At 38.7% G+C, this 16,727-nt stretch overlaps 1 protein-coding gene and 1 pseudogene across 5 annotated transcripts in view; both read right to left on the bottom strand.

Annotated features, from left to right (window-relative positions):
* Nucleotides 1-16,727, bottom strand: part of LOC150081216 (heterogeneous nuclear ribonucleoprotein R-like) — a 170,512-nt gene that overhangs the window by 144,218 nt on the left and 9,567 nt on the right. The gene's annotated exons all lie outside the window — the stretch shown is intronic.
* Nucleotides 983-1,101, bottom strand: LOC150081217 (5S ribosomal RNA; annotated as a pseudogene).

Raw genomic sequence — 16,727 nt, 5'->3', positions numbered from 1 at the left:
TCCTCAATTTGAAGTTATGCCCTCTCAGGTGATTATTCTGAGCTAGAGGAAGAATCCCATCAGCATTGAGCATGCTCAAACCATTCAATGCTTTATACACCTCTATCAGATCACCTCGCTGGTGCCTAGTCTCCAGACACTGTAATTTGCAAATCTTAAGCCTTTCTTCGTAAGAGCACCCCTTTGTTCCATTCACTAATCTTGTTGCCCTTCTCTGTACTCGTTCCAGCAGCTCTACATCCTTCTTGAAATGAGGCCTCCAGGTCTGTATACAGACTCTAGGTGTGGCCTGACCATTGCCTTATACAAGGGAATAATCACCTCCTTATCCCTGCTAGAAAAATTCCTATATATCATTGACAATACACAATGAGCTACTCTTGCAGCCCGTCTGCACTGCTCAGAGAACTTCATATCTGCCTGCACAACCACCCCCAAGTCCCTTTCATTCTCTACCACTGTCAGTGTAGTACCACAGAGTTGATACGTTGCTCTGGGGTTGCTGTTTCCCATGTGTAGTACTTTACATTTGTCAATGTTAAACTTCATTTGCCACCTCTCAGCCCATCTGCTCAACCTTTCCAGATCCTGTTGCAGCAGCATAGTGTCAGTAGTGTCCTTGACAACCCTGCCTACCTTTGTATCGTCTGCAAACTTCGACATTAAGCTTGATATACCATCATCAATATCATTTATGAATACAGAAAACAATAATGGACCCAACACTGAGCCCTGAGGGACTCCACTAATAACATTAGTCCACGACGAGCAGTGTCCATTGATTACCACTCTGTCTTCTCCCCCTCAGCCACCCCTTTAACCACAGCAGCAATTTGCCTCCAATGTTACACTGCTCCAATTTGTGCAGCAGTCTTCCATGTGCAACAGTATCAAAAGCCTTTCTAAGATCCAAGTATATAATATCAAAGTTATTCCCTGCATCCAGTTCCTTTGTGACTGCATCATAGTATCCAATCAAAAAAGCCAACTACACCCGGTATCCCCAGGTGGTCACCCTCCCAAGTACTGACCAGGCCTAACGCTGCTTAACTTCGGTGATCGGACGAGAACCGGTGTATCCAGCCTAGTATGATAGTCTTTCTTAGTTAGAATCTATGGACCCCTCAGGTTTGTAATCTGAGGAAGAATCCCATCAGCATTGAACCTGCTCAAACCATTCAAGGCCTTATACACCTCAATCAGATCACCTTGCAGGTGCCTAAACTACAGACACTGTAAATTGCATAACTTAAGCCTTTCTTCATAAGAGCAACACTGTTCCATTCACTAATCTTGTTGCCCTTTTATGTACTCGTTCCAGCAGCACTACATCCTTCCTAAAATGAGGCACCCAATCCTGTATACAGTATTCGTGGTGTGCCTGACCATTGCTACAAGGGGATAATCACCTCCTTATCCCTGCTAGAAAAATTCCTGTATACAATTGACACCATGAGCTACTCTTGCAGACTGTATGCACTGCTCAGAAAATTTCATATCTCACTACACAATTACCTCCAGGTCCTTTTCATTCTATATCACCCTGAATGTAGTACCGCACAGTTGATACGTTACCCATATGCAGAACTTTACATTTGTCAATGTTAAACCTCAGTTGCTGCCTCTCAGCCTACCTGCTGAACTTTTCTAGATCCTGTTGCAGTAGTGTACTGTCATTAGTGTCATTAACAAACTTGCCAACCTTCATATTGTCTGCAAGCTTAGACATTAAGCCTGATATACCTTCATCAATATCACTAATAAATATACAAAACAACAATGGGCCCAACACTAATAACATTAGTGCATGAACAGCAGTGTCCATTGATTACCACTCTCTGCCTTCTCCCACTAAACCATCTCTTTATCCATAGCAGCAATTTGCCCTCAATGCCACACTGCTCCAATTTGTACAGCAGTCTTACATGTGCAACAGTATCAAAAGCCTTCCTAAGATCCAACTATATGATATCAAAATTATTCTTTGCATCTACTTCCTTTGTGACCACATCATAGTAACCAATCAAATTTGTCAGACAAGACTTCCCCTTAACAAACCCATGCTGTGTCCGAATTATAACTGAAGTCTTGCTAGATGATCCTACAGTGATTCTTTGACCAGTATCTCTTTAATTTCCCCAGAGCAGAAGCTAAACTAACAGGTCTGTAATTACTTGTGTCACCCTTTGATTCTCCTTTGTGAATTGGGGGGTCACATTTGCACATCTCCAGTCCATGGGTACCTCCACTGAGTCCAAGGAAGCTCTCATAATTATGGCTAGAAAAAGGTAAACTGCAGCCATTATCAACCCACTGCAGGATGGAAGCCTCCTCAACAATTCATGCTGAGGGAAATGGACCATAATCTGCCACGCTGGTCCAGTTCGGGTTGGCAGATCGACTGTATTTAGCAGTCAGGAGCTTGAACCCCAGTCTACACAAAGAGCGTGTGCTACTGCACTCCCGCTCATGACGACTCTGCTACGGGTTTGCTTAATTCTTGCTGCCTCTTTTAATAACTGAATAGATTCCATCCACCAAGTGCATTTCTTATACGTGTATTTGTCTCTGACAGTTTCTGCTCCACTTTGCTCAGGTATTACAAAATCATTTAGCTCACTACTAGAGTTTAATACACCTCTGAGGCTCATCACATCTGGTGAGTATGGGCTTGGCACACCCAGTGTCCTGATCTGGATTTTTTTTTATTTTTTTTTTTATGAAAACCCCAAACACGAAAGGTATCAAAACCTATAGTACCGTGCATGGGTTGGAGGAGAAGTATGGGGGGGGGGGGGGGAAGCTGGAAACTTTTCTGTAGAGACTAAACATGGGTTTCACCACTTCAAGCCTCCAATAAACAAAGTGGTGGTAATCATTATTCTTCTCTTTCTTGGTCATTCCTTTCTACTTCTCTCTCTCTCAGAGTAACTTGGAAATTTTTTTTGACCGGTACAGTATAAGCCTCAGGCTTCCACATGGCTAATGATGATAATGATAATTTCTCTCCCTGTATAACTCCTCATGTGTAAATGCAAAATACTCATTTTGTTTGTTTGCTACCTGATCAGGATCATCAACAGTTGAACCATCGATATCAAGTGGACCAATCTGATTCATCCACTTCCTTCTAGAGTTTAAATAAGTAAAGAACAGTTTGCAATTTTTCTTTGCATCCTTTGCCAAAATTTTCTCATATTCTGCCTTTGCCTGCCTAACGTCTTTGTGACTTGATTACAGACCAGCTTATTATCTACCAGAGGCATCTGTCTCACCTGTTAATTTATGTATCTGACGTATTTTTCTTCTTTTCCTGCAACCTGTCTCATTAGTTCATTTTACATCCATTTAAGCCTAAACCTTGAACAATATTTCTTAGTTGATATGAAAAGCCTAGTAGCATTCCAAGATTTATTCTTTGAATGCTTCTCATTTAGAATTTGCTGTTGGTAACATCATCAGTTGGTCCCACCGTATAGAATTTAAAAACAGTCACCTCTTTAAGTAAATCCCATATCAGCACATTGTGATCACTGCCACCTAGCAGTTCCTTTATCTGAAGATTCTTAATGTATGACGAATCACTTCTGATAATCAGATCAAGATCATTACTCCCTCTGGCTGCCTCTCAAACATGCTGCGTTAGAAAACAACCATCCAATAACTCCACAAGTCTTGCTAGTGTGCGAGTGACCAACCCACAAGTTCCAGTCAATATCTGCGAAATTAAAATTCTCCATTATAAGACAATCTGATTTCTCTCACTCTATTTCTCTGTACAGTTGTTCATTATACTCATTTGAGTCATTAGGTCTACAACCAGTTTTGCTAGTATTCCAAAGGTTTTGCCATAAGGTGGATTTTCAGCTGCTTTAAAGGAATAGGTATTTTAATTTTTACCTTATTCTTTGTTAATTAACATAGTACATTGTGTTTTACAGAGATATTAAATAGGTTTAGTAACGTTCATTAGCTTATTTTGAATTTAACTGGCAATTTTTGGAAGTTAAGACTCCCAAGTCTTGGTGCCAATATATTTGAACTAGCCGCCATATTGTAGTCGATATGAAATAGCGTAACATATATATATCTTGAACTGATAGCATAAGATATAAAGTAAAACCAGATAGTGTAATACGAAGCACTCAATTAAGAATCAGCTAGCTTATTATAGCATTGTAAATTAATCAAAAATATAATGAATCTTAAATTGAATTTCATTGTTAATCAAATTGTATTTAAATGGAAATCATGACCCAGACTAGAGCTGCAAAGAAAAGATCACAGACTAGTGAGACTACTGTGACTCGGGAGAAACAAAGGGGACAATTCTCCAATGCATCAGCCTCAAAAAATGTGCGAAATGTTTGCTGAACTTTCAAAAATGGGACATGATCTAGCCAAGGAGGATGTCTTTGTGTGTGCTAGATGCCTAGAGTCAAGAAACTCAGCAACTCAGCGTTCTGATGGGAGCCTATGACAGCATGAGGTGTAGGGTAAATGCCCTCAAAGAAATTAATGAGGGGCCATCAAGTTCAGCTGCCCAGCTGAATGGCAGAGCCCACTCCTGTACATCATGTAACACAGGGAATTTCGAAGGTAGAATGCACTGGTCCCAAAGGAACTAGTTATTGTTGGTGACTATTGTCAGGGAGACGAGGCATATACTATGCAAGAAGAATAGGTGGAACAGGACCAGAGGTGCTGCTCCACCTATTCTTCTTGTATAGTATATCTGCCAGGGACAAAAGTTGATGACGTTGTAGAGCAGATATCAACTTTTAAGGGCACAAAAGGTGATGTTGTTGTACACGTTGGAACCAATAACATTAAGAGTAAGAGATCTGCAGACTTACTCAACTAGTACAGGTCAAAATTAAAAAAAAAAAAAAAAAGTTGAGTTAGGATTGAATGTGAAAGTGCCAGAAATGATAGGAGGGAGTGTATGATTAGAGCCTTGGCGATCAATTCGACCCTGGAGAGATTCTGCAAGCCTCAAGGGGTAGAAATTTTTCCAGCCTGGTCTGTGCTTGTTGACAGGAGAGACTGCTTCTACAGGGATGGGGTACACTTAAATAGAAAGGGTGCTAGAATATTTGCTGATGCTATTGAGGCAGTGTTAGGTGGATCGGAAAACTGCTAGCTTGCGGAGGATACACAGACTAAAAGGTTAATGGTGGCAGAGGCATAAGTGATTCTTGCACTGCTTCTATAGAATGAGCAGCAGCCAGGAAAGCAAGGTAATGGAGATGTCCAGGACTGCTGGGTGTCAAGTGGAATAAGTAAATACATGGGCTGCATTAGGGTAAGTAAGAGTAGAAACAGGTGCATGTATACTTGCATGTACACCAATGCTAAGGAGTATAGTTAATAAATTTGATAGAAGACATCAAAGGCAGATATTGTTGGGCTATCAGAGATGTGGCATCAGACAGACATAACCAGTGCAGAATTGGAATTTGGGGATTACAATGTGTACAGAAAGGATAGACAGGGCAGGAAGGGAGGAGGGTTATGCTGTTAGTTAAGAAACACAAAATCTAAGGAAGTGCATCCAATTGATGTTGGTGGACAATGCAATGTTGAGTCTGTCTGGTGTGACATATGCACTGGGAAAAGAAAAATGACAGTAGGTGTGTTATAGACCTAATGAATCTGATGAGTATAATGAGCATTTGTGCAGTGAAATAGAGTGGCCCAGTAAATTAGAATTTCTTATGATCGGGGTTTTAACTTTCCAGATGTTGACAGGAACTTATAGATTGGTCACTCACACACAAGAAAGATTTTTGAGGATTTACTGGATGACTGTTTTCTACAGCAACATGTTCGAGAGGCAACCAGAGGAAGTAATGCTCTTGATCTGATTATCAGCAGTGATTATTGATACAATGAGAATTTGCAGATAAAGGAACCACTGGATAACAGTGATCACAGTGTACTGATGTGGGAATAACTTAAGGACATACTACCATCAAGGTTAAAGAGAAGGACTTTTGCTTTCGTAAAGGTGAATTTTTTTTTTTTTTTTTTTTTATGTAAACCCCAAAAGAGAGATTTTAGAACCTATAGTACATAGTACCATGCTAGGCTTGGAGGTTGAGAAGACGAAAGAAGATATTTGTTGATTTGAACTACTGTACATTGTAATTTTCAGGAAATACGTATGAAGGAAGGTTGTTCCAGAAAACAGCAGTTAAAAATAAAGGAGGAAGATGAAAAGTTGGTTCTGCGAGTTTGAAGTAGGACAGTAAATGGATGTTGACTGGTTGCGGCACGTGCACGGACCGTTTTGAAAAAGATGCGGGAATTACAGAAGCCAATTCATAAGAACAGTGCCCATGGAAGTATCTGTGGAAAAGGCATGCAGCAGAAACAATACATCTATGAGACAGGGAGTGGAGAGGCTCTGTTAAAGATGAGTCATTAATTAACCTAACTGCCCTCTACTGAATGGAATCTAGAAGCCTGAGAGAGGTTTTGGGGCACCGCCCCATATGTGTTTGGGGCACCGCCCCATATGTGGCAAGAGTATTCCATGGTAGGGTGGATTTGCGATTTGTACAGAGTGAACAGCTGTTTAAAAGAAAAGTAACGCTGAGAGCGAAAGAGAAAACCAAGTTTTTTAGATGCAGAGGAAGCAATATTTGTAATGTGCTTGTCCCAAGAGAGAGATTAGAAGTCAGGGTAATTTCCAAAAGAGATATATCATCTTGCCTAGAAATCGGAGTGTCACCAAAGGTAAGCAGAGGAGTTGAGTTGTCTTTGCCCCACTGGAGAATTACCTGAAGATCGGCATTTAAGGAATTAGTAGCAGATTTTCGAGAAGTTATAGCTGATTGAGCAGGACAAGGTTTCTCAAAATGGAAAGTGGAATGCAATGTGCTATCATCGGCAAAACTATGGATAGGATTTCCAGTCAATAAAAGGTCATTAATATACAAGTGGAAAAGAGTGGGGAAAGAACTGAGCCTTGGGGAACACCGGCATTAGTGGAGAAGTTAGAAGACAGAGAGCCATCTACCATCACCCTCAGTGAGCGATCAGAGAGAAAACTGGATAACCAATTACAAAAAACAGTTCGCAAACCATAAGATGGAAGCTTGTTTAGAAGACCTTTATGCCAAACACGATCGAAAATTGTCTGTCATCTTTCGATCGTGTTTGGCATAAAGAAAAGTAACGCTCAGAGCGAAAGGTCATCCTCTGGTTACACTTTCACGATGGTGAGACTGTTAGTAATCCTGGGTATAACCTCCAAGCACAAGTGCATGGTGGGTGACCACCCAGGTGTGAACCAACATAAGCAGCGGTCGAGGTGTGCCGGCCACACCACATGGAGGAATGCCGCCCCTCTATGTTACCAGGCAGTACTAGGTGGTAGATGACTCTCATCAACAAATGCAATACCACCACTTTGCTTATTGGAGGCTTGAAGTGGTGGAATCCATGTTTAGTCTCTAGAGCTAAGTTCCGGTTAACCCCACCCTATCTCTTCCATCATGCAGTATGATTGATGATTTTGAGGTTATGATGAACATCGTAGCGAGATCCATTATTCCTTACATTTTGAGGGTACAGCTCTAAAACGGTGTTCGCAGGTTGGCTGCTAGTTAGTACACCGGACCGAACCTATTGGTAACTCTCTAGGAGGCTTCCGGATCAGCTAGCACATATCTTGCTACCTCAACTCTGCCAGATAGTGACTGGAGGGCATCCGAGTAGTGCGTGTGCAGGGGAGCATAGTCAAGGCCACGTTATGCCGAGGATCTGGTTATATTCTTACCATGTGCACGCCATATCCAAAAATTTCATTACTTCATACAGCATGTCCCACCCACTTTTTCTTATTATTGAATACACCATGAATTGACAAACTAATAGAGCAAGCTTATCTGCGAAAAGATCTAAACCTCCCAAACACTTCCTAATTCATTTCACAAATATACGTAGTCTCAATTCTAATCTCAACGATGTCCATTTCCACTTGCAGTCTGCCAAACCCCATGTACTTTTTCTGACAGAATCTCAGTTATCGGTCGATTCAACTACTGCTCATTTCAGATGCCAAATTATTTGCTGCATGATTCCTTTCACCTCAAAGTTGTACTTGTGCATATGTCCATTCCGATATTCCCTGTCAGACTTGGTAATTTGGAATCTCCTCTCTTCAATCTTCTCTGGCTTAAAATCTCTCTACCTCGTTGTGTCAAATGCATCTGTTGTCTCTACCGTTCTCCCAACTCCACTAATTACTTGGAGCTCTTTGACTTCCTCTCTTTGCAACTTGACTTTCTCCAGTCCAACTTTCCTAACAGTGAAGTAATTTTCCTTGGTGATTTTAATGTTCACAACTCCAGCTGGCTTCCGTTTTCTAGTCACACCGACCCAGCTGGTCGAGATGCTGAGGCTTTTGCAATTACTAATGACCTTGCACAGATTGTTCATTTACCTACAAGAATACCAGACAATCATAATCATACAGCCAACACGTTTTATCTTTTTCTCACAAACAACCCTTCTAAGTACACGGTCGAAGTGAGAGGTCCTTTAGGCACTTCAGATCACAACTTGGTGATTGTCTCTTCTCCAATGGAACCTTCATCTCATGGATATTCCCAACCTTGTGTTGTTTGGCATTACAAGAATGTAAAATGGGATGACCTGCAAGATTTCTTTTCCTTTGTCAGATTACTGTTTCAAAACTTCTGATGTCGAGGTTTGCTCAGATCGTATCAGTAAAATTATTCTTGCGGTAATGGAATCCTTTTTTACACACTCCTCTTTAAAATCTCGTCCTTTATCTAAATATTGTTTTCCAATAAATGTGCTAAGGCTGTTCAAGAGAAGAATGTTGCATATCGTAATTGGCTTGTTTCTAATTCTTCAGCTTCATTTTCTGCCTACACCAAAGCTCGCAACAATTGTAAAGCAGTTATTAATCAGTCCAAACTAGAGTTTGAACAGTCTAAGAGTAGAAAACTTGCTTATTGCCGTAATGGTAGCCAAACATCCAAAGCTATTGGCCGCAACTTTTGCCCATCTCTGCTCCCACCTCTGCCCAAACCAGATGGTTCTGTTGTCACTTCAGCCAAGGATAAAGCTGACCTGCTAGCATCCCATTTTTCTTCCAACTCAAGTATTAATGATCTTGGAAAACACCTTCCTCCATCCCCAACACGCTCCATTCAATGCCTCCTGTGGTCTTCCTCCAAAAGGATGTCAGAAGGATTTTGACGAATTTTGATAAAGGTCCAGGTCCCAATGGCATTTCTACACTTGTTCTCAAAATCTGTGCTCCTGAACTTACTCCTATTCTTTGCCGCCTTTTTTCACTTTCTTATTCCAAAGATGTTTTTCCTTCTGCTTGGAAATTTGCTCATATCCAGCCAGTTCCTAAAAAGGGTGACAGATCCCTACCATCCAATTATTGTCCCATTGCAATTACTTCTACTCTTTCTAAAGTAATGGAGAAATCCATTAACCGCCAACTCTTAAACTACCTAGAAACCTTCCGTTTGATCAACGATCGCCAGTATGTATTCTGTCAGTGTCGATCCACTGATGATATTCTGGCTTATGTTACCCATTTATGGACTAATTCAATTGAAAAGTTCGGTGAAACAGAAGCAGTTACTATTGACATCTCAAAGGCTTTTGATCGTGTTTGGCATAAAGGTTTTCTAAACAAACTTCCATCTTATGGTTTGAACAGTCTATTTGTCTATTGACAGTCTATTGAACAGTCTGTTTTTTGTAATTGGTTATCCAGTTTTCTCTCCGATCGCTCACTGAAGGTGACAGTAGATGGCTCTCTGTCTTCTCACTTCTCCACTAATGCTGGTGTTCCCCACGGTTCAGTTCTTGCCCCCACTCTTTTCTTCTTGTATATTAATGACCTTCTTCCATTGACTGGAAATCCTATTCATAGTTTTGCCAATGAACAGCACATTGCATTCCACTTTCAATTTTGAGAAACCTTGCCCTGCTCAATCAGCTTCAACTTCTCGAAAATCTGCTACCAATTCCTTAAATGCAGATCTTCAGGACATTCTCCAGTGGGTCAAAGTCAACTTAGTTGATTTCAATCCTTCTAAAACTCAGTCCTGTCTTATATCTCGCAAAAAGGATTCTTCTGCTCCTATGCTTATCTTTTGTGACACTCCGATTTCTAGGCAAAATGATATATCTCTTTTGGGGATTACCCTGACTTCCAATCTCTCTTGGCACAAGCACATTACAAATATTGCTTCCTCTGCATCTAAAAAACTGGATTCTCTCTTTCGCTCTCAGTGTTACTTTTCTTCCAAACAGCTGCTCACTCTGTATAAATCGCATATCTGCCCAGCCATGGAATATTGTTCCCACATCTGGGGTGGTGATCCCAAAACCTCTCACAGGCTTCTTGATTCCATTCAGAAGAGGGCAGTTAGGTTAATTAATGATTCATCTCTAACAATCTCTCCACTCGTCTCATAGACGTACTGTTTCTGTTGCATGCCTCTTCTAGAGATACTTCCATGGGCACTGTTCTTCTGAATTGGCTTCTATAATTCCCGCTCTCTCTCTCTCTCTCTCTCTCTCTTTCAAAACAGTCCAAACATGTGCTGCCACCAGCCAACATCCATTTACTGATCAACTTCAAACTCACAGAACCAACTTTTCATCTTTCTCCTTTATTCATTCAACTGCCATTTTCTGGAACAACCTTCCTTCACACGTATTTCCTGAAAATTACAGTCTACAGAAGTTCAAGTCCAATGTCAACAAATATCTTCTTTCGTCTTCTCAATCTCTAACCCAAGCACGGTACTAAGTACTATAGGTTCTAATACCTCTCGTGTTTGGGGTTTACATAAAAAAAAAAAAAAATTTTGAACACAGGGCTGTCCTAAGAGCTCGTCCTTTTTCAGGCTCTCATACAGGGACACAAATCAGTAAAGAGTTGAACAATGTGCTAGAAGAATATAAGCTGTCAAAAAGCGAAGCATTTCTCGTACTTCAAGATTCTGGAACAAATATGGTAGCTGGTATCACTGATGGTGGTTTACAGTCACAATCATGTTTCATACACATTACAATTTTCAATAAATGAATCCATATTTGCCCAGCAGGCTGTAAAGACTGTTATTACTATCAATAGGAATATAGTAAAATACTTTGGTCATTCTGCTTCAGCAGTTAACAAATTGATGGAAATGGAGGAGCAGCTAAATTTAATTAATTCAAGATTTATCCACTCATTGGAATTCAATGTATTACACGCTGGAAAGAAACAGAACATCAAAAAGCTCTTGCAACATATGCTGTGAATAACAATATTCCAACATTAAGTTCATACCAGTGGGGTCTTGTATAAAAAATTGTCCAACTCCTAGACCAATTTGAAAAAATCACTAATGAAGCTAGTAAAAGAGAATTATCACTTCAAATCAATGATAAACCCTACAAAAGTTTGACTCAATTCATTTTTGTAAAAAGCTGTCCAAAATGATAATTTCGGTGGAATCCTTACCACAGTTGAGGAGCTAAAATCATCAATTTTGAAAAGATTTTCTGCTTTCATGGAAAATAAATCTGTGTTTATCTATTTTTATAGATCCTAGATTTAAGATGAAATTTCAAAGAAGTGATATGAAAAACAAAATAAAGGAACGGGTTTTAGAAGCTCTGGAGCAAGATCAAATGGAGGTAAAAGGGGATTCTCTTGATGACATTTGAACAGGATATGCTTCAACCAGTTCTACTGAAGATCAAGATACCCCAGGCTATACTACGACTTTTTTTTAAAGTTTGTTTGTGAATTAGCTTCTGCTAAGACAGATAATATTCAAAATGAAGGAACAGAAGAAATTTCATCCAGAGTAAATTCAAAAGTGAAACGATCCTTAAAAAAAAAAAAAGCATTATTCAGTGTTGCACTCGAATTGAATTAGTATTTAAATTTGCCATTACTAACTTAGAAATGATAGCCCATTTCTGTGGTGGAAAAACATGCAAGACAAATTACCTCTTTGAGTAAACTGGCTTGGAAATATTTAAGTGCACTGGCTTCATCAGTTGAAAGTGAAAAAAAATTTAGTACCGGTGGTAATTTGCATAAACTGACAAGAAATAGGCTATATCCTGAAAATGGGGAAACTGATATTTTTGAATTGCAATTTAAGAGTGTTCGATTTTGATTACTCTAACTACTTTTAATTTGTTTTTTCCTTTATACTGTGTTAAAAAGGTGATATATTTGATTAAAATACCTGTTAAGTTACATTTATTTTTTATTATATTCTCAGTATTAATAAAAAATAAACCGGCTATAACAGCAGCCAATACTTAATCCATCTCAGTATATCAAAGCTATCTGAAGAATCTCTTGAAGTGATTAACTAGCTTGAATTTGGCAGGAAATGGCCAATTAAAAAACCAATTAATCAACAAAAAAGCCAATTAACGATTAATCTTCCAAGGAGCCAATTAGATCAATTACCGATTATGTACTGATTAATCGGTGCATCCATAGATAAAGGTATATCAGGCTTAATGTCTAAGTTTGAAGATGATACAAAAGTCAGGAGGATGGTTAACAAGAGTAAAGTGCAACAAGATCTAGGAAAATTAGATCAACGGGCTGAGAAATGGCAGTTGAAGTTAAATATTGACAAATGCAAGGTACTGAATATGGGTAGCAGTAATCTCAGAGTAACTTATCAACTGTGTGGAACTACACTCAGAGTAGTAGAAAATGAAGATCTGGGGATAATTGTGCAGTCAGGTATAAAATTCTGTGAGCAGTGCAGAGAGAGGCTGTCAGCACAGCTCATGGGGTTTTGTCAATGATATACAAAAATTTTTCCCCTTGTAAAAGGCCATGGTTAGGCTGTATACAGGTCTGGGGGGCCTCACTTTAAGAAGGATACACATCTGCTGGAACAGGTGCAGACAAGGGAACTAGATTGGCAAAGGGAACAAAAGGGTGCTCTTACCAAGAAAGGCTTCAGTTCTGCAAACCGCAGTGTCTGGAGACCAGGCACTTGTGGAGCAATCTGATTGAGGTGTTAAAGTCTTGAATGGATTGCTGTGTTAATGGTATTCTTCCTCTTTCCAAGATTACACACGAGATGAGAAAAATTGAAGTTGAGGAAGAACGGTAGCAGGACAGATGTGCAGAAGTTGCCTTCAGTCAGCGGGAGGTTGACTGTTGGAACAAACTTCCATCTGTTGTTGTGGAAGTGGGGTTTTTTGAATAAAATCTAGGAAGAACTGGACAAATTCTTGAAGGGTTGAAAGTGTTTTTTTTTTTTTCCAGGTGATGCTTTATAAGCTTGCTTTCTTGCATCATTTGCAGTACTAATATTCCTGTCTAGATTTCCTACATTATTTCTTTTAACCAATGACTTATTCTTTGTAGAACAGAAGTCAAGCTAACATCTGCAATTACTCGTGTCACCCTTTGATCCCTTTGTGAATTGAGGATACATTTGCACATCTCCAATCCATCAGGACCTCTCCTGAATCGAAGGATGTTCCCATAATTATGGATAAATGTTTGCCCAAGGTGCCTTATTTTCATTTAGCTTCAACAATTTCAGCATTTACATTCAGCTTCTTTCTCAAAATTTATCACAAAATCACTTAGCTCCCTCTAATTTGATATACTTCTGGCATCCCCATCCCTAAAAAATTCCAATATGTGAATAGAGATGAAAAATATCTATTCACTTTGTCAGCAACCTGAGCAGGATCATACTGATTTGATTCATCCCTTTTCTTATAGCATTCACATAAGAAGAGGTCTTTGGTGTTTTTCCTTCCATTTTTGTCAGAAAATTCTCATAATCTGCCTTAGCTTGCCTAATCCAGTTTGCAACTGGATTGCATGCCAGTTTATACATACTCTAGTTTTCTGTATCTCCTTATTTTTCTTCTTTCATGCATTTTTCTTCTCTGACACTTGTCTCATCAGTTCATCTGACATCCATTTAAGTCCCAACCTAGAAAAGTATCCCTTGGTTGGTGTGAAAAGCCAAGTAGCTTCTATGATTACTTCATTGAATACTTCCCATTTAGAATTTGCTGTTGGTATCATCATCAGTTGGTCCCACTGAATATATTTTAAAACACTATCTGAGACCATTTTTGTCACCTTCACAGAAGCAAATACCCTTCCCTTTATCCTTGACAGTAGTTACATCTGACAGCAAATCCCATATCAATACAGTGTGATCACTGCCACTTTCATTTTTGTTCTCCCAGTACTTATGTCACACCAAACTGACTCAACACTGCACTGCCTTAGATTTAATATACTTCTTAATTAAAAGCATAACCCATTCCTACTGTACTCCTCCTGTCCTGTCTGTTCCTTTCCCTATACATTTATACACCCATATTCAAATCCTACATCTCTTATGTCTGAATGTCACCATGCCTCAGACATCCCTACGACATCCATCTTTGATGACTTAACCAGTACTTCAAATTTATTCACTATGCTCCTTGCATCAGTGTACGCACTGTTTTTGCTTTTAGTAACCCTAAAACAACCTATGTATTTGCTGTCTTATGATTAACCCCCCCAGCATGTCCCAATAGAAGCAGTGCAAAAATCACTTCTATCTGTGGCTACTATTAATCATTTAGTCTGTGCATCCTTGCCCAGTCAAATCTTAGCATCAATTCAAAAATATTTCAGCCCATGTATTACAAAAAAGATCCAGATAACAAATGGCCTAAACCTAAAAATAAGCAATATAGGCCCTGATGTCTTTTAATTAGAATACTTTGTGTGTAAAACAGCAAGAAAAGCATCTTCACATTGAAATGCTACATTTATGTTTACATTTCTTCCCACATGTACATTATTCTTATGCTTACTTGTTTGCAAATGCCTGATCGCATTGTGTTTCCTGCCATTTCAAGCTGAAAAATCACATCTCCGTATAGTACCACAGCATACTTGTTACCTTTACAAGATTTTACAACACATGAAAAATCTTGCATGTCTTCTTAACTAGTACAGTGCAGTCTCTCATATTGTATAAAACATCTAAATTTTCTATTTGTGCCTTACACTTTTACATTACTCACAGCCAAGGGCATTTCAGTTCATTTCTACCTTCTATTCAAAATCTTATGAATTTGTAAACTAGTGTCATTTCTTAAAATAAAATTTTAAATATTTTGCTTGTAGTCTGACAAACTGCAATGCTGTCCAATTTAGATAACATTTCTCAATTATAATAATGAATAAGTAATTAATTTTTAAGTTTGTAAATACATTTTTTCTTATTATACGTAGTTCGTTCTTTCATTTTTAACACAGAGGTAAGAGAACCTCTTACCAAGAGAGGCTTAAATTCTGCAAGTTCCAGCATCTGGAGACTAGGCACCGGCAAGATGATCTGATTGAGATGTATGAGGCCTTGAATGGTTTGAGCAAGCTCAACACCGATGGGATTCCTCCTCTTGCTCAGATTAAGAACTTGAGGGGGCATAGATTCAAATTGAGGAAAGACAATTGTAGGATAGATATGCGGAAGTTTGCCTTCACCAGCGGGTAGATTACTTCCATCTGTTGTTGTAGAAGTTGATAGCCTAAATAAATTTAAGGCTGAACTAGACAAACATTTGGAATGACTGGAAGGGTGAAATGGGAAGCTTTTTTTTTTTTTTTTTTGGCTCTTGCTCTATAAGCATGCTTTCTTACATCATAAGCATCAACTAATGCTAACACTCTCGATATTTAACCGTTTCAATAAAATTGGCAAAATTTCAACATACATAAAACAAAATGAAAAAGAACATTAAATAGTTTTCTATAAAAGTTATTAATATTTATTTTATTTAGTTGAAAATACATTCCTATTGTAACAAATCTTTTATTTGTTTCTATAAGCAAAACATTGACGAGATTAAGAGAGGACTTTGATTTCTTGAGCTCGTTCAAACAGATAAGTTTTCACTGAGTTTTCATTGTATTTTTGATTAATTGACATATTAATGTGTTTTCTAATGGATTAAATAGGCTTAATAGCATTAGTTAGGTTATTTTTTTTAAATTTAACTAGTATTTTTGTAAGTTACAACTCGTTACTCATACTGCTATTGTACTGGAGTTTTGGCATGAATAGCATAGCACGTAACCAGTAGCACAGAAGAACCATAGGGTTTTAATTGTAATAAGTAGTTTGAAGGTTTTGATAACTTTTTGGGCACATATCTTTTGTATTTAGCTAAGGATATAACTAATTTAACATTGTGATCGTTATAGTATAGCATAGCTTGGTAGTGTATATCTCGAACTTAGTGTAAGGTATAAGGTAAAACTAGTATAATATGTATCACTGCATTAGCTTTGTACAGTATTGTGTAGACAAATATAGTATAGTTAATTAATCAATTAAATTTATTAACCTAATTAATTTAATTCTTAATTAATTAATCATATTTAAACAAACATCATGCCCCAGACTAGAGTAACAAAGCAACGTGCACAAAGTAGCTGTAGTGCTGTGGCTCTGGGGCGAACTGAAGAGGATGATTCTCAAAAAAAAAAAAAAAAGTGCAACTTGTGAAATGTTTGCCCACCATGCTGGAACAGGACATGATCTAGCCAAGGAGGATGTCTTGGTGCTAGGTGCAGTGTCAAGAAATTAGGCACCAACTCAGCATTCTGATGGGCATCTATGAGTTTGAAGAGTACGGTAGATGCTCTCAAAAGAATTACAATG

Source organism: Mastigoproctus giganteus, chromosome 8 (genome assembly GCF_048544385.1).
Source record: "Mastigoproctus giganteus isolate SK-2022 chromosome 8, ASM4854438v1, whole genome shotgun sequence".
Classification (NCBI taxonomy): domain Eukaryota; kingdom Metazoa; phylum Arthropoda; class Arachnida; order Uropygi; family Thelyphonidae; genus Mastigoproctus; species Mastigoproctus giganteus.
The sequence above is the reverse complement of the archived record's forward strand: the minus strand, read 5'-3'. Positions and strand labels throughout refer to the sequence as shown.